The 19,120-nt window shown below is 31.6% G+C and overlaps 1 pseudogene; it reads right to left on the reverse strand.

The window, feature by feature from the left end:
* Window positions 1-3,928: 3,928 nt before the first annotated feature.
* LOC126894574 (uncharacterized) lies at window positions 3,929-11,416 on the reverse strand (annotated as a pseudogene).
* Window positions 11,417-19,120: the final 7,704 nt, after the last annotated feature.

Here is a 19,120-nt window from a genome sequence, read left to right on the forward strand (position 1 = left end):
ATTTTCTGAAAATTGTTTTCCGTATTGATGCAGTCTTTAAAGGTCGGTTGGTTTACGAGCTTTTGCAACCAGTGCGGAAATAAGACCAGTTCGGTGCGTATACGTTTTTGCATGTTTTTAATGGTCTTTCCCACGCGCATAATTATTATTATACACATTATAATTGCAATTAACAGTAGTTATCAATGATTACGTTGTTCATTAGTTTGAAAAAATCTTTTTCGAAATCGTTGGTTGCCTTTTTCAGAGCTATGTACGTTTTTATTCAAAAGCTCTGTTTGAACTCTAAAACATAGCTCACCTGGAATACATAGTATATAAATAGAATATATATATATATATATATAATATGTATAATATTTATACATTACATTGCACTAATGAAATTTTTGCCCCTCAAATTCGAATGAAAGGTATACTTAGCAATGTACAACTACAACTTCAGCCTACAAACAGTGAACATCATTTGTATTATTGAAGGATTTGACAGATCGTATATCAAAAACGCGTGTGCCATTAGCATCTGTTCCGATTCCTAGTCAAGTTCAACTTACAGGTTCAAAGTTCAATGAGCTGAGTCATATTTACCGCTACGCAATGAAATTCTGAAAAATCTCGGTGCACACGAAAATCATGGCAATTCGTCGGTTCTGTATATTAGAAAAATCGACAAGTTATAATATGTGAACCGCACTAGTAAAAACAAACAAATCATATGTTGTATACGACCTACTGACACATTAAAAACGTACGTTTTGGCTACCGTAATATATGGTACAGTGGCTGTTCGAACTTTACATCAACTTGGCGATGATGAAGGCTATAAGTTACTAATCGACGCCTGATCAATAAAACACGACTTTTATGTTAACGATTTGTAAACCGGAAAAGACACATTATCAGAAGCTAGACGCCTGCAACGTGATGTTATCACATTATGCGAAAGAGGCGGTTTTCTACTGCGGAAAAGATGTGCTAATGACATTTACAAGTTACTTGACAAGGTAAAAACGGCAATAAGAAGTGCGGTGATAACTAAACGTTGCTGTTTATGGAGTAATTTGACTGTGCCATTAACGTGGGTAACTGACCAACTAGGTAGTCGATTATGGAAATCATTCATAGCGAATCGTGTGGTCGAAATTTATGACCGAACGGCGGTTGTGAGTGGTTTACATCAAAGGAGAGGACTATACAGCCGATGTTATTAGTCGAGGCATGTCAGCCTCACGATTGGCTGAGAAAATGCATTGGTTAAAAGAATCAAAAGCGTTGGTTTTGTGGACTAAGGTGGTTATACATACAGAAGATGCATGACCAAACAATACTAAACCCAAACTCGAAGAACACTTTCTCGAACGGCACATACAATGAGTCAGTTTGATCAGCACAGATGTGATAGAAAATACAATTCTCAAACGGTTCGATGATAAGTCTACTGCCTAAATATTTACATACGTGTGATCATACAGGATTAAGAACAAGGGTAGCCGAGTATGAGGTGCAGACGAAGTGCAAGACACGAGTACTCTAAGACAGGGGTCTCCAAACTTTATTCAAGGGCCACAAAAAATATCAAATGCTCTTAGCGGACCAAAAGTTTATTAACACATATAATTTTTAATTTTATGAAAATATAGGTATACAAATTTATTATTTTTAATATATTTCAATTTTAATAATTTTTTAAATAATTTTTTTTTTTTAATGAGAAGTAAGAAATTTATGTTTTTCTGCTAATATTCGATCGAATTGAGGTTGTATGTTGCTAGTTCCAATTTTCAAAATTGACTCCAAGTGTTTATCAGTCATGGCCGATCTATATTTTATAATATATATCTATAAAGATATATATTCAATTGCAATTTTTTTTAAATTTGAATACTGTGTATCTGGGAGAAATTTATAAAAATCAACTAAAGTCTCTTCACGATGTTTGATTTTCAGTGCATCATTACTTTGTAAATCAATCATTTCCATTTGAAGGGTAGGAGGTAACTTCTCAATATCACAACTAAACGGGTTTTGAAAAATATTTATTTCTTCCGATTTTACGTCAAGGTCAGAAAAACATTGTTTAAATTGGATTTTAAGTGGAAGATTTAACTGGGTTTTTACTGTTTTATATGGGTGCTAAAGTATTAGACGTAGACACGTGTCGTTTTTTCAATGTCACAATATCGCAGTTTATTATTCCAAATATAGACAACCTGATTTTCTTTGTTTGACAGCGTTGTCGAATTTTAAAGGGCTTTCAAGGACTACAATAGCGATAAGAAAGAATTCGCAAACAGATATAACATAAATAACAAATTATATTCACAACAGAGAACTATATTAACCAGAACTACAGGATCAGCAAAAAACTTTAAAAAATGCCTATTTTGTTCAGACTCTCATCCAGCGTATCGTTGTAATGTTTTTTGGTCATATACTACTGAAAAACGTCGTGAACCCGTTGTTAAAGAGATGTTATGTTTTTCGTGTTTGAGTGATATGCATCGTGCCGCTGAGTGCAAATTTAAGTTGTCATGCTTGAAATGGCATGAACGTCACCATACTTTACTTCATTCTAACATTTTAAATACTCAAAACTCATTACCAGTCTGCTCAAATAGATTAAATAGTGAAACTCTTGGTACCTTAGAGTTTAATGTTCAGGAATATTGCGGTTTATAGCAGACAAATACTACCGTCATTTTAGGTACTGCAGTATTCGTGCGCGTAATAGTCGAGATGATTACCAAACAATTCGCGTTTTACTAGATAGTGGTTCGCAGTTGTCTGCAATAACAACGTGTAATCCATCTAGGATTGGTCGACTTAGACGCAAGTGTTTATGCAGTATTATCGGTCTTGGAAAAAACCCGGTAAATGAATTAAGTGGAGACCAGTTGTTATTTCGTACCGCGACAACAATCGGAACCGATCTTTTATTGTAACAATTTCGTAATATTAGAGCAGATAATAACGACAATGCCTACCTCACCACTACCGTCCGCCGATTTTGTGGCCTATAAACATTTATTGTTAGCAGATCCCGCGTTCAATATATCTGCGCTGATAAACGTTTTAATAGGTGATGACTTATTCCCACATTTAATTTTTGAGTTTGAGTGTATAGAAGCTAAGATTACTATATCAAACATAAATATTTAAAAAAAAAACCCTTCAATATTAATTAACGTTAGTTATATGCAATATTATATTCACAATAATAAAGCATTTNTAATTATTCAATATTAATTAACGTTAGTTATATGCAATATTATATTCACAATAATAAAGCATTTAACAAAGATACTAAAATGATTCACGAATAACGTCTTAAACGTATTAAAGCCTCAAAAATTGCTATAAAAAAATATTTTAATAGTATTGTACTTGAATATAGATTAAATTTAAATTTAAATATAAAACCAAAACACCTTTTTAATTATAGCTATATGACCCAAATAAGATTATAATTGTGTATGTTTGTCAAATCAAACTTAAATTTATAAAATTAACAAAAAAATTGATAATTTTATTTTGTTTATAATTAATCTTTATGTTTTTCATAAACACGTGTAATTAAAATCATCATCATATTTTTAGCTTTTATCCCGACTNTCATCATCATATTTTAGCTTTTATCCCAACTATTAGGGTTCTATCTTATGATTTCCCAAGATTTATACACAGACTGTCGACTTGACACAGCCTCATTATGCCCGAAGGAGCCAGTAAGGTACAAGATTTGTCTCAATGTTAAAGTTCCCGTATGATCACCCATCCGGAAACTAACAGTAAACAATGCAGCTGAAAATTAGTACTAAAACAGTGTCTAATTAATCCACTGGATTTTGGATATACTTTAGAAAATAGTATTTCTTAAGATCGTAATATGTCCAAAATGATGTTAATAAAATCAATACCATCTCAGATATGCCTTAAAGCGCTAGTTAATTTATTTTAAAAATAATGTAATAATAGTCAAAATAGATGAATATAATACAATTAACGTTATTTTAACAGAAAATTAACTAGGGCAGCGATTTTTGGTAGCATAGTTGATTATAAAAGTATAATTATGTCGAGTAGCTTCATAAATGGTTCCTCTACTCCAAGGACAATTATTTTCATAGGCATATTTTATGCACTGATATCGACCTCTTGCAGCAGCAAGTCTTGTTGTACTTTCATCCCACACACATCTATTTAAATGACTATATTCAAGGCAGTCTAAATGACCATTTGCAGCAGCTCCACTTTTTGTTCCTTCATCCCATTTACATCCATTTTTATGCGCGTATACCAAACAGTCAAAATAACCATTAGCAGCAGCTTCCCTTGTTGTGCCTTCATCCCACTTACACTCATTTTCATGGGCATACATTAGGCAATCTAAATGTCCATTTGATGCAGCTGCTCTCGTGGTACCTTCAATCCAATCGCTTCCATATTTATGGGCATATTGAAGACAATCTAACTTACCATGTCCAGCTGCTGTAACTATTGTATATTCATCCCAATGACATCTCTTTTCATGAGCATAAACCAAACAGTCTATACAGCCACTTGCTGCAGCAGCTCTAGTTGTACTTTTATCCCAAACACATCCATGTTCATAGGCGTACTTTAAACATTCGAAACTACCACTTGCTGCAGCTGCATATGTTGTTCTTTCATCCCACGGACATCCATTTCTATGAGCATATTTTAAACATTCTAATTTACCATTAAAAGCAGCTGCTTGTGTTGTGTTNCATGAGCATAAACCAAACAGTCTATACAGCCACTTGCTGCAGCAGCTCTAGTTGTGCTTTCATTCCACGGACATCCATGTTCATAGGCGTACTTTAAACATTCGAAACTACCACTTGCTGCAGCTGCATATGTTGTGCTTTCATCCCACGGACATCCATTTCTATGAGCATATTTTAAACATTCTAATTTACCATTAAAAGCAGCTACTAATGTTGTCTTTTCATACCACGGACATCCATGTTCATAGGCGTACTTTAAACATTCGAAACTACCACTTGCTGCAGCTGCATATGTTGTGCTTTCATCCCACGGACATCCATTTCTATGAGCATATTTTAAACATTCTAATTTACCATTAAAAGCAGCTGCTTGTGTTGTGTTTTCATTCCACGGACATCCATGTTCATAGGCGTACTTTAAACATTCGAAACTACCACTTGCTGCAGCTGCATATGTTGTGCTTTCATCCCACGGACATCCATTTCTATGAGCATATTTTAAACATTCTAATTTACCATTACAAGCAGCTGCTTGTGTTGTGTTTTCATTCCACGGACATCCATGTTCATAGGCGTACTTTAAACATTCGAAACTACCACTTGCTGCAGCTGCATATGTTGTGCTTTCATCCCACGGACATCCATTTCTATGAGCATATTTTAAACATTCTAATTTACCATTAAAAGCAGCTGCATATGTTGTGCTTTCATTCCACGGACATCCATGTTCATAGGCGTACTTTAAACATTCTAAATGTCCATACATTGCAGCTATTTCTATCGTGATTTCATCCCATGGACATTCATTTTCATGGGCATATTTTAAACATTCTAATTTACCATGAGAAGCAGCTGCTTGTGTTGTGCTTTCATTCCATGGACATCCATGTTCATAGGCGTACTTTAAACATTCGAAACTACCACTTGCTGCAGCTGCATATGTTGTGCTTTCATCCCACGGACATCCATTTCTATGAGCATATTTTAAACATTCTAATTTACCATTAAAAGCAGCTGCATATGTTGTGCTTTCATTCCACGGACATCCATTTTCATGGGCATATTTTAAAATTTCTAAATTACCTTTTAAGGCAGCCATAGTTGTTGTGTAGTCAATGAGTTCACATATATTTTCATGAGCATATTTTAACATTTCTAGATTATCTTTTTTAATAGCATTTAACATAATATTGGCTTGATTCCATTGACAGCCTTTTTCATAAGCATATTTTAAGCATTCTAAATGACCATATTTTGCAGCTGCATTTGTCGTGCTTTCATTCCACGGACATTTATTTTCATGGGCATACGTTAAGCATTCTAAATGTCCATTAGAAGCAGCTGCTTCTGTTGTGCTTTCATTCCACGGACATTTATTTTCATGAGCATACTTTAAACATTCTAATTTACCATTTTTAGCAGCTTCAATAGTCGTATTTTCATCCCATATACATCCATTTTCATAAGCATATATTAAAAAATCCAAGTCTCCATTTGCAGCTGCTTTGCTCGTCATACCTTTTTCAAATTTGCATATTAAATTGTCATTTGAATATTGAATCGCTATATGAGGATAATTTCTAATTAATTTTTGATTAATTAAAATTTTAATATTATTATTAATAAAATTTTTAGTAATCTAGACTATTAAATATACATATACATATATATATATAAGTGAGATTTTTTGGGGGGTTTTCTCTATTTACAGGGAATGAGGGAATGAGGGAAGTATTTTCAATTTTAAAGGAAAAATATCTTCAACTAGATACAATTTGTGATCTTTTTACGTATTGTTGAAAGAAATCTGTCCTATGAGAGCTGAGAAAAAATGGTAACAGACACCAAAAAAAAAAAACACATCATTGTAAAATTAATACCTTCTCAGCTTTGCATCAAAGCTAAAAAATAGAAATTATAATTGTTAGGTATTTATAATAAAAATTAAATTATATTATATACAGACTTCTTCTTATACTCGCCTTAATCCCAACGGTTCTTTTCTCTTGTTAACTGCCCAACACTGTGAACCATACATGATAGCGGGTCTCACTGCAGTCTTATTGAACTTGTCTATCTGTCTCATTTAAATTCTTTTATCGCATAACACACCAGACGCTTCTCTCCATTTCAACTACCCGCACTTAAACCTGTGTCTTACATTTTCGTCAATACTACCGCTCTTTTGTACAACTGACCCTAAATACATATAACTTTCCACCTCTCTTAAATCCTCGCGTATTGTTACTGATCTCCTCATTTTACCTACNTCCATTTCAACTACCCGCACTTAAACCTGTGTCTTACATCTTCGTCAATACTACCGCTCTTTTGTACAACTGACCCTAAATACATATAACTTTCCACCTCTCTTAAGTCCTCGCGTATTGTTACTGATCTCCTCATTTTACCTACCTCGTGATCTCCTCTGTCAAACTCCTACTCTATATAACTGTCTTACTCCTACTTAATCTTAAATTTTTTCCTTCAACAACTGATCTCTACACTTCTAGCCTATGATTAATTCCCTCACTATTTGCTCTTATTAACACTATATTGTCAGCAAACAACATGCACCACGGCAACTCTCCTTGTATTTCTCTAGTAATTTCATCCATCACTATAGATAATTAGTAAGTACTTAAAGCAGTACCTTGGTACACTCCTATTCTTACATTAAAACATTCTATTACTTCTCCTACACTTTTTACTTGGTACAAATGCCATCATACATATCCACTATTACATTAATGTAAATTGTAAATCAAATGGTATTATATACTATATATATATTATTTAGAGTAATTCATTAAAGATAAGACATTCATTTTCTTGGAAGCTATTTAAAAATTTTAATGTTTGTAAAAAAAGTATTGTTTGAGCCAAAAACTCTATAGTAATATATAGTAAGTAATTTTGTTTTATCCCTAAAGAACAAAAAAATTTTTATTTAATTTTCTTTAATGGAAACCCCTTTTAGCTTCGATGCGAAACTGAGAAGGTATTGGTTTTACTATGATGTGTTTATTTTTTTTGTGTCTGTTACCACTTTTTCTCAGCTCTCACCGAACGGATTTCTTTCAACAATACGTCAAAAGATCACAAATCGTATCTAGTCGAAGACATTACCCTTCAAAATTGAAAAAATTTCCCTCGTTCCCCGTAAATGGGGGAAACCTCCAAAAAAATTACAAATTTAAAAATCGCTAATTTTCGAAATTTTTTCAATTTTTTTTACTAAAAACTGCCGTAACTTTTTCAAAAATGAACATATCAATATAATTTTTTTTTATATAGATGCTTGATGTCTTTACCTATCATTTGGTATATTTTTTTTGTAAATCTGACACTTAACCTGCCCACAGGGGGGGATTTAAAATGACAACTTTTTCACAAAAAATTAACTTTTTCAACTTAACTTTTGAAAATGTTCCGGAAGGTCTGACACTTTTATATATATCTTAAATTAAAGCTAATGTAATGTACTTTAATTTGAAAAAAAAAAATTTGACCTCTGGACTTGTCTTCATGGTGAAAATGGCTACTGAATGCTATTTTTGTGTGAAAATTTTCGATTTTATAATTTACATTTTTTACTTTATAATGCTATAATTTATTGAAAAGTGTATGGATCAACACAATATTTTTATGAGAAATAATATTTTTTAATAATCCCTTTTTCATTCAACATACTTTATCTTAATCAAGATATTAATAAGGAACTAGCAGATCATGTAGCTTTTGGAATAATACACCAATTTTTTTAAAATTAAACACAATCTAAAGATTTGCATCGAAGCGTTTATTTTTGATAGTGATTTTAATCACTGTCAGATATCATTATACTTGATCCAACTATACCACGGCACCACTGTCCCGCGACCCCCCTGTACTGGGTTTTTTTTAGATTATTGATATAGTAAAGAAAAATTTAATCAATATTGTTTTTGTAACTTTTTTATTCGATCAACCATTTGCGTTTTAAACTTGTTAAAAGGTTTAAATTACTATCTCATTATTAACATAGTTTTTGTATTATCAGTGATAACAATAACCCGTGTCAATTCCTTCGGGGAAAAAACCTACATTTTAATTTTCTTTAATGAGAGCTCCTATTTTTAGCTTGATATGATAAAAAAATATTTTCAAATAATTTTGTTTAGAATTATTTTTAATCAAATCAACCATTATTCTATATTTTTTGTTTCTATATAGCGATTTTTGAAGAATTTTCTATTCATAATTTTATATGTAGCATATAGTAGTCATAAATTTTCACTATTACAATTCGATATTATCTATAAAACAGAAAACTTATCTTAAATAATTCATGTTTATTAATAGACGAATACTCTTGTATTCAACGTATGAAATTGATATTCAATAATTTAATATTGTCATTATTACGGAGATACTATACAAATAATTAAGTAGTTGTATATATCTTTACTTTTAACGCATATAAAAATTTAAAGGGCTTGATGCAATACTTTTTAATAAAAAATGTTTGTTTTCTAAAGTTATAAATTTTATACACTGGATTACAATGAATTTCCATCAGAAAAAAAAATACTTTTCTAAATCAATTTTTCGCGATGTTTTCAAATGTGCAATTAGACTTTTTCTATCACTTCTAAGTTTTAATATTAATAATATTATTATTGAATCTAAATAAGATAAAAATAAATGAATTGAAAAATTATTCTAACTTAAAAAAATTAAGAAAAAAATTCCTTGCCATATACGGGTTGGAACCTTGCACTCCAAGGGCACAAGACTCGACAACTGTTCGTGGCATACATTGCCTGAAAACAATGGCAATTTATGCTAGTTCAAATTTTAAAGTTATTTTTCTCTACCTAAAAATTTAAATAAGTTTAACTTTCTATGCTATATCAATTTTATTTGTATAATATTTATAACAATCAGTATACTCTCCTTGCCAAGTATTTTAAAATAAAATAAAATACAAAACCCAGAATTTTATACACAAAAATAGCATATTTTTAAATACGGTCATTTTCACCATGAAGACAAATCCAGAGGTCAATTTTTTTTTCCCATACTAAAGTATATTACATAAGTTTTCATTTAAGATATATATAAAAGTTTCAGTATTTCCAGAACACTTTCAAAAATTAAATTGAAATATCCTAGTTTCAATACGCATGTTCAAAGTTTTGACCCCCCTTTTATAAAGGAATATAATCCGATCTAAAAAACAAGTGTGTCAGATGAAAGGAGTATATAAAAATTATCTATAAAAAAAATTATAATATTGATCCATACATTTTTTATGAAGTTAGAGCAATATAAATTTAAAAATATAAAATATAAAATCGAAATTTTTTTCGTGAATATCGTACGTTTTTTTTTAACTTTTTTAAGTGTCAGTTTTTCCGAAACATTTTCAAAAGTTAAGTTGAAAAAGTTAATTTTTTGAAAAAGTTGCTATTTTGAAACCATTTCTGTGGGTTGGTAAAGGGTCAAATGTTCACAAAAATATAGAAAATGATAGGTAAATACCTAAGGTAGCCATAAGAAACAAAATTATATTGATTCGGTCATTTTTAAAATAGTTATGGCAGTTTTAAGTAAAAAAAATTTGAAAAAATGTCAAAAATTAGCGATTTATATATTTGTAATTTTTTTTAGAGATTTATCCCATTTACGGGGAATAAAATATTTTAAATTTTTGAGGGTAATTTCTTCGACTAGATTCGATTTGTGATCTTTTGACGTATTGTTCATCAAAATCGGTCCAGTGAGAGCTAAGATTGAGCGTTCATAGACACAAAACAATAAAAAAAAACACATAATAATAAAATTAATACCTTCTCAGCTTCTCATCGAAGCTAAAAAAAATTATTAAATTTTATGTAGATCATAAGTTATTAGAGTTGTCAGTTAGATCTGTTTCACTCTATATATGTTTTTGAATGGATATCAGCAAAGTAAATAAAATATTGGTTTCCTCATTTATATTTAGCATAAAGTTCTGTCACAAGATTTGTCACTCGCGCTACTATGGCCAGCCATTCTTGGATTTGGATTGTTATAAGTAATATCTTATATACTGTTGTATAAAAGCAATAACAATAAAATTTTCCTCTGGATCTATTTAAAGTGTAGGCGTAGATAAAATAATACTTTCTTCATCTTATCTGTAGTGTAGGTATAAAATATCATGCATGTACAAAAGCAATAACATCGAATGATATAAGCAATAATTTTTTAAACAAGATATGTAAAAAAAAAAAATTTATTCATATTTTTATAGTATCATCCATGTGAACAGTAAGTTTTTTAATCCTGAAGAGATAAAAAAAATATTTAATAATATGTTATTTTAAAGTTTTTTGAATCAAACTATTTTTTCTTATATGGAAATCAAACATTTTCAATAGCTTCAAAGATAATATTAAATAATACCTATTTGCATCGATTCATAAAAAAATGCATTTACTAATATAGATAGTTAATAAAATTAATAATCATAAATAATCTAATACCTTCGTTAAATATCAAACAAGGTATTATCAACAAAAGAGATGTTAATTGCCAATTCTATAATAAAATAAAAAAATATTTTAGATATAAATAAAACACTACTGATATTGTGTATACTTGCCTTCATTTTTAATCTAAGTGTTCAATTCTGAATAACTAGTAACAATGTTTTGGTCATACTAGTGTATATATAATAAACTACCTACATAATTTATTTCTATTTTTATATTTTAAATTAAAAAAAAACATTTTAAGTAAATTATAACTTATAAAATAATTATTATTTTTAGTCAATCTATTTATACACGTGAAAAAAACATTTGCCACAATGGTATTGACATAAACACGTTCGTGATTATTAAAATAGGCGAATAATTAATACAAATACAATTTCATACTTATATTTAACATTATTAAATAATATTAAAATGCAATTTAGTCATGTATAATTATATAATTAATTTTCTAATTACAAATTACAATTATAACAAAGCATAGTAAAGGTATTGTTAGGGAAAATAATAATATTGATATTGTATTTAGAAATATATATTAACGCAAATTTCAAGTCCAATGTATTCTTTATGATTCGTTTATCATTGTTGTAATAGGCCCTATACATAAAAACACTATTTTTTCTCTTCTCTTTCATTTCTCAACACAAACAAAGATTCTGTCCAATTACACAATACTTCTCACAACAAATACTATACACAATCAATATTTTCTATTCTTAATCATATTTAAACACATAGTTGACACAATCACGCCATAGTCAGCTGTTCTTCTTTTTCACCGCACATGCTCCCTTCAAAACTCAAATGTTTCCAATTATTATTTTCAGTCAAAGAACCCTTTTTCAATGTATATACAAAATCATGAAATTCCTAAAAAATGCGAAGCAAATGAAAACCGGACGATGAATATGTTCGTCTCTAGAAAGGGTTACCAGGAGGACACCAGGAGATACGCAGGGATGGACGCACTCGACCTGTTTTCGATTGAACTCTCATACGAACACGTTACTTTCATCGTCTGGTTTTTGCAAGCTACATTAATTTAACACCACAGAATAATTATAAATATATTTATCAATATTTAAGGTTGTGCTTATTAATTAAGAATAATATCTCTCCGTAAACTTCACGTGACGTAATCACCTTCCAATCATTACAATTGTTTTGCATAAATATATGTGAAGTTACATTAATTATATTATTTTTTTCATCAACAACTGTCTGGCATTGCATTTTTTTTTATCATTACTCTGCACGTCTGAAGGATAGCTAAAAACTCAGGTAAGAATATTCAAACTCAGCTTGCAAATTAATGTAATCAAATATAGATCCTCGAACAACATAGTCCGAGAAAAAGGATAGTTCTTTATATTTGATACCCCTTTCCCTTTTACTTTTTTTGGTTTACAATACATAATTTACAAGTTATTTTAATTTTCAAACATTTTTGCCAAGAGTCCCAAATTTAATAATTTAACTAAAAATTATAAAAATCGAGAAAATTAGTTTTCGTTATGTTATTTTATACTACATATTATTTTGTTTCTTTACCTAAGGTGTTAAAAGGTAGTATTAAAAGACAACTACGTATTCAACTAAAAAAAAAAATGTAGACATANTTTACCTAAGGTGTTAAAAGGTAGTATTAAAAGACAACTACGTAATCAACTAAAAAAAAAATGTAGACAAAAATGTCGTAATACACTCGTCACTATCACAATATAAAATAACAGTGAGCTATTCTGTTTGTGTCCAAAATAATAGTTTTTCATTTAAGACTATTAACACTTTTATTTATAAATTATATTCATAAGCTTAGAATAATATGAATATAATTTATCTATAAAATATAATTTTATATGTATTTTTCTTTAAGAAAATTCATAAACTATATTTGTCAGCTCTTTTTACTCTTATCTTAATAAATAAACACATTGTGTTAACCCAAGTCTAGAATGTAAAAACAAACTATATTAACGTTGTATAAAAATGATTTGTATATTATCCATGTGTATTAATTTATATATTTCATATTTTATGCTTACTTAATAATAAACGATAACATTACAAGAATGACACAATGATGATTATTCGGGGATACAAAATACTATAAAAGGCAGAGTAATCCTTCTCAGTCAGTGCTGAAGACTTGGGGAAGTCTGTCTCCAGATATTCAAAGAACTGTTATAATCGCGCTCTCGACATCGATACGTAAAGTTCGTAATCATCATTGTCGAAATTCTTACGTGTTAATTTATGAACTAAATATTTGAGTTCGTATTATTTTGTTATTACTTGATACAATTAAATTTTATTATAAGAACAAAGAAAAATCATCATGCAAGACTTCAAATTAATAAGAGTCAATACTTATATTATCTTTAAACTTCAATTATTTATTACTAACTAGTTCGTACCTTATACATAATCACATTACATGATATTTGTGAGATGGCCATCGCCTCTTCGTTGCCTCGGTGTATTATTACAGGTACTTACCAGTTGGGTCATTTATAATATCTCTATAAAAGGAACGTTGTAACGCGACAAAAGTATCTATTTATTTTTTTGTCTATTTGTATCTATATATTTGTGTTGAGCCGAATGCGGACTGCGACGGCGTTTGTCGGTAAAATTATCATGATAAGGTGTTGTGATTTGTTTATGCGCGTGCGAGATAGTCAGCTGTGTACTACTTCAGACCGGTTCATGGACGGCATTTGTGTGTACATTCACCCCGCTCCTTTCCCATCTTGAACGTCATTTGCACTGCTCACCGCATACATTGTCGCCATATGATTTAAATTGTTTTTAATAATTTCCGGCACNCATACATTGTCGACATATGATTTAAATTGTTCTTAATAATTTCCGGCATTGGGTATTTAGTTTTTTTTTGACCCCTACTTTAAAGGCTAGCCGTTTGGTCGCCAACGGACCGCCGGGTCAAACGTCTTTTTTTGTCAGTCTTGTCTGAGTTAGAGAACTCACAATCTTTTCATTCTTCTACTTATAGTCATAATTCTTCTGATAATGTGGGATATACAGTGGAAACACGGCCCACCACTCAAAATGAACGTCGGCAGTACAATAATTATAATAATTATCGTCGTGGTAATTATAATAATAATAATTTCCGTGGTCGCGGTAATGGTCAGAGGGACCAGCCGGATCAATAGCATCCAAATATGTCTGTTCAGGAAAACGGAGAGACGAACGCTCGAGGGACTCGGCCCCATCACGTTCGTCACTACCTCCAGTTGAGCCCTCTTCTGACCCTGCTGTGAATCTTTTAAAAAATAGTGTCTGTTCTTCTTTTTCATCACCAGAATTAAATTTAGTCTTGTTCAGTCTTCCCTATCGTGCTCTCTTAGACTCAGGTGCGACTTGCTCTGCTGTCTCTGAAGACACATTTAAAATTCTTAGTTCTAAGGTTTCTGATGTTAAGTTGTTGCTCCAGCTACCAGTGACTGGTATTACGATTTCTACCGCTGTAGGAGGTCGTAGCAAAAAGATTCATAGTCAGGTGCTTTTGAGTTTTTCTATTTGTGATTGTGTTTTTGAGTGTATTTTTTTGATTGTATCGCAATTGTCGGTTCCTTTTATTTTGGGTGAAGATTTTCTTCACAAGTATTGTGTAATTTTAGATTATTCTTCTAATTTAATTAAATTTTTTTTGTGTGGCCTTGAAGTGCCGTTTTTGTCTACCAGTGATATGAATAGTGAAGTTAAATTATCTTCAATTAAATTGTCAGCTGCTCCTATTGTTGTACCTGAGTCCGAATTTGACCAGTGNACCTATTGTTGTATCTGAGTCCGAATTTGACCAGTGTGAGTCTGCTGTTAGCAGTTTGTCGGCGGTTATTTCATCTGAAAGAGCTTCATTTAGCCTTAATCATTTATCTACTCAGTCTACTCTTAGTGAGAGCGTTATTCGTGAGAAGGTTGATGAAATTTCTAGTCTTGATTCTAGTCAGAAGTCACAATTGTTTGATGTTTTAATTAGTTACTGTTCTGTGTTTAGTGACCGACCTGGTCTAAATAATTTATACACATGTAAATTTGAAGTTGTCAAAGATGAACCTTTTAAGATCAAGCCTTATCCCATTCCTTTTTCACAGCGATCTGCTGTTGAAAAAGAGTTGAAGCGCATGTTAGAGTGGGGGGCGATTGAACGTAGTTCGTCACCTTATGCTAGTTCGATCATCTGTGTTAAAAAACCAGATAGATCGGTTCGTTTATGTCTTGACGCTCGTCGGATTAATTCTATCATAGTTCCTATGCGTGATTCGTCTCCACCTTTGGATGAGATTTTGGCTCGGTTTTTTGGTAAACAGTATTTTTCATCCATTGATTTTTCGTCCGGTTATTGGCAGGTTGGATTACACCCGTCCGTCCAGAAATATGTATCTTTTGTATACAATGGACGTACTTATTCTTTTTGTCGTGTTCCTTTTGGTCTTAATATTTCTAACACTGCATTTGGTAAAGCTTTGGAAGCGTCACTTGCATGTTATACTTTCGATTCTTACGCTGGACATGATAGTGATGTTCAAGCTTATGTAGACGACGTTCTTGTGTCTACAGTGTCTTTTGATGACCACCTTAAATGTCTGTCTGATCTGTTCCAAAATATTCTTAAGTCGGGCATGACACTAAAATTTTCTAAGTGTAATTTTTTTAAAAGTGAAATTAAGTTCCTTGGANGTAATTTTTTCAAAAGTGAAATTAAATTCCTTGGACATATAGTTACCCCGCGTGATCTTGTTATGGATAACAGTAAATTGGAAGCTGTACAAAAATACCCACCACCACGTAACAAGAAAGAATTACAATCTTTTATTGGTTTTTGTAATTTTTATCGCAAGTTTTTAGACCATCATGCGTCGCTGATGAGTCCTTTGATTGAATTATTGTCTCTACNACTCATGAGTCCTTTGATTGAAATATTGTCTTTACCTGTTTTCAAATTTACTGATGAACATCGTGATCAGTTCGAGCGTGTAAAAAATTCGTTTTCGGATGTCATCCTTGTGCATCCAGATTTTAATTCTGATTTCTATATTCAGACTGACGCGTCTAAGCTTGGGCTTGGCGTTGAACTATTTCAATTGGACAATAACAGTCAACGTAACACAATTGCATTTGCGAGCCGTGTACTTAATGCTGCGGAAAAGAATTACTCTATCACTGAAATGGAACTGTTGTCTATTGTGTTTGCGTGTACAAAATTTCATGTATTTTTATTGGGACATCGTGTGAATGTAATTACAGATCATCAGGCTCTTGTGTTTCTATTTAAATGTCGTTTGCGAAACGCTCGGTTAACGCGTTGGACTTTATTATTGCAAGAGTACGATTTAAATATTGTTCATTGTCCTGGGACTCAAAATGTAATTGATGCTCTCTCGCGTAGCCCTATTGGTCGTGATGAAATAGTTGAAGAACCTATGCCTAGATTGATGAGTTTAAAAGTCGAAGCGCCCCCAAAACTTTCAGCTGACATTATTGAATTACTCAAAAATGTTGATGTACACCAACGGTCTGATTCTAAATTGAATGCCNATACTTAAAAATGTTGATGTACACCAACGGTCTGATTCTAAATTGAATGTCGTCATAACAAAATTATCTACGTCGTCCCACGTTCCAGTATTATCTGATTATTATATGATCTTTAACAAAATTTTATTCCGTCGAAGGTCTAAATCAAATGAATCTTGGTTAATCTGTTTACCCAATAATTTAATTACTAATGTGGTCATTAAATTTCATGAATTATATGGTCATGTTGGAGCAAGGAAATGTGTAGGTGTTCTGAAAGATTTTTGTGTATTCACCAATATGGATAGAATATTCCCAAAGCTGTTATCATCTTGTGATATTTGTCAAAGAGCTAAACCTTCTAATCAACGAGTTGAGGGATTTATGCAACATGTGATGTCTGATAATGTGTTGGACAAAGTTCTAGTAGATTTGTATGGATCGCTCCCAATTAGCTGGAATGGAGTTCAGTATATTTTTGTTGTATTAGATAACTTCTCAAGATTTGTCCGTTTGTACCCTCTAAAAAAAGCCACTGCATCAGCTACTCTTAATCGAATTATTAAGGATTACATACCCTCTCACGGGAAACCCAAACAAATAGTCTCTGATCATGGTAAACAGTTCAGTAGTCGTTTGTGGCAATCCCGTCTATCTGAACTTGGCATTCCATCTACTCATACAAGTGTATACCATCCACAGTCTAATCCGTCTGAAAGAGTGATGCGTGAATTGGGACGTTTATTTAGAACTTATTGTCACCAATACCATACCGAATGGTCCCGTTATTTATCATATATTGAGTGGGTACTTAATCATACTATCCATGAATCTACTGGGTTCACACCAGCAAGTTTATTCTCTTATCAATAGTAGCATTGAATTTCCTCCGTGTACCGCAATGCCTCAAGAGCGAAAGATTATTATGACTCACGAAGTTCAAATTTCAAAAGCCGAACAGCGGAAGCGGCGACATGATCGCAAAGGACCAGCGGTATCTCTTAATATTGGCGAACGAGTTTTAGTGCGAACTCATAAACTCAGCTCTGGAGTTGACAAGCTGATTGGAAAATTCTTTTTGCTTTACGATGGTCCTTTTGTGGTTTCTGAAATTAAACAAAATTTTTATAAGTTTTATATTATATTTTATTGGGTGATGAACATGTTATTAGTACAATGTGGTGACGTAGTGCATTTTATCCCGGGGTGTCCCAACGTCTTGCAAGCTAAGCCTAACTGCCAAAAACCAGTCGCTTACTTGGGACGTATACCCGCCGTGCTTAGCGGTAATACCGCGGTTAATAGCCGGTGGGTACCCGAAGACGTTCATCGTATTCTCTAATAATAAAAGTGTAGGTGTAACTATTTTTTGTATTAATATCTGTTTTTTTTTCTTTTTCTCTTTTTCCCCTTTAATTGTAGACGAGGTTTTTTGACCGTTCGGTTTTTTGCCTCGTGTTAACTTAATTTTTTTTTGTTTTTTTTTTNTTTTGTTTTTTTTTTACTTAATAAATTCCCCTTAATTTAAATTAACCATCATATTTTTCTTTTTTTTGCGTGTTCCATCTTCAATGGACTCGTGTATTTTTTTTTCTCCTTTCAAAAATCAACTCCCCAAGTTTATAAGGTACGGACAACGGCCTTGTATAAGGTCATTCTGATCTATATGGTTATGTGACAACTGTCACAAGGTTTTGGTGTACATCTACTATCAACGACTCAACGGACATCAACTTTAATATTTATTAATTATATATTTTTTCTAATTGTTTTAATATACAAGAGTTAATTTTTTTTAAAATCCTACTGTGGTCCGCAATACATTGTCTCGCCCAGTAGGTTGGCGACCCTTTTCTTATAGTTTTGTAAAACGCCATGAAAGTTACAAATTTTTCGTTGCGGCCAATTAGTTTGATTATTTTTTATATATTTGTAACCTTTCAACGTTAATTATTACTTTTTATGACTACTAGTCTTTATTGTTCTGAACCCTCGGACTCTACAACCCCGACACAACCTCGTTGCTCATTAATTGACCAAATCCCCAAAATTACATAAACTTGGTCAATATATACAATACATATATTTTATTTATTTATTTGAATAATAAACGCCTATTAGGCATAAAGTACAGACAAAATGAACACAAAAGAGTATACATATAGGTTTAATAAAATATAAGAATAGATAATAACAATATATGAGAATAACATACAACCAAAAAAAAAGCATATATAGATAGTACATAGTTCTAATTAGAGTTTATTAATATGAAATCGAAATATACCCCTATTTATATCT

Source organism: Daktulosphaira vitifoliae, unplaced genomic scaffold (assembly GCF_025091365.1).
Source record: "Daktulosphaira vitifoliae isolate Bord-2020 unplaced genomic scaffold, ASM2509136v1 Scaffold_1, whole genome shotgun sequence".
NCBI classification, from domain to species: Eukaryota; Metazoa; Arthropoda; class Insecta; order Hemiptera; family Phylloxeridae; genus Daktulosphaira; species Daktulosphaira vitifoliae.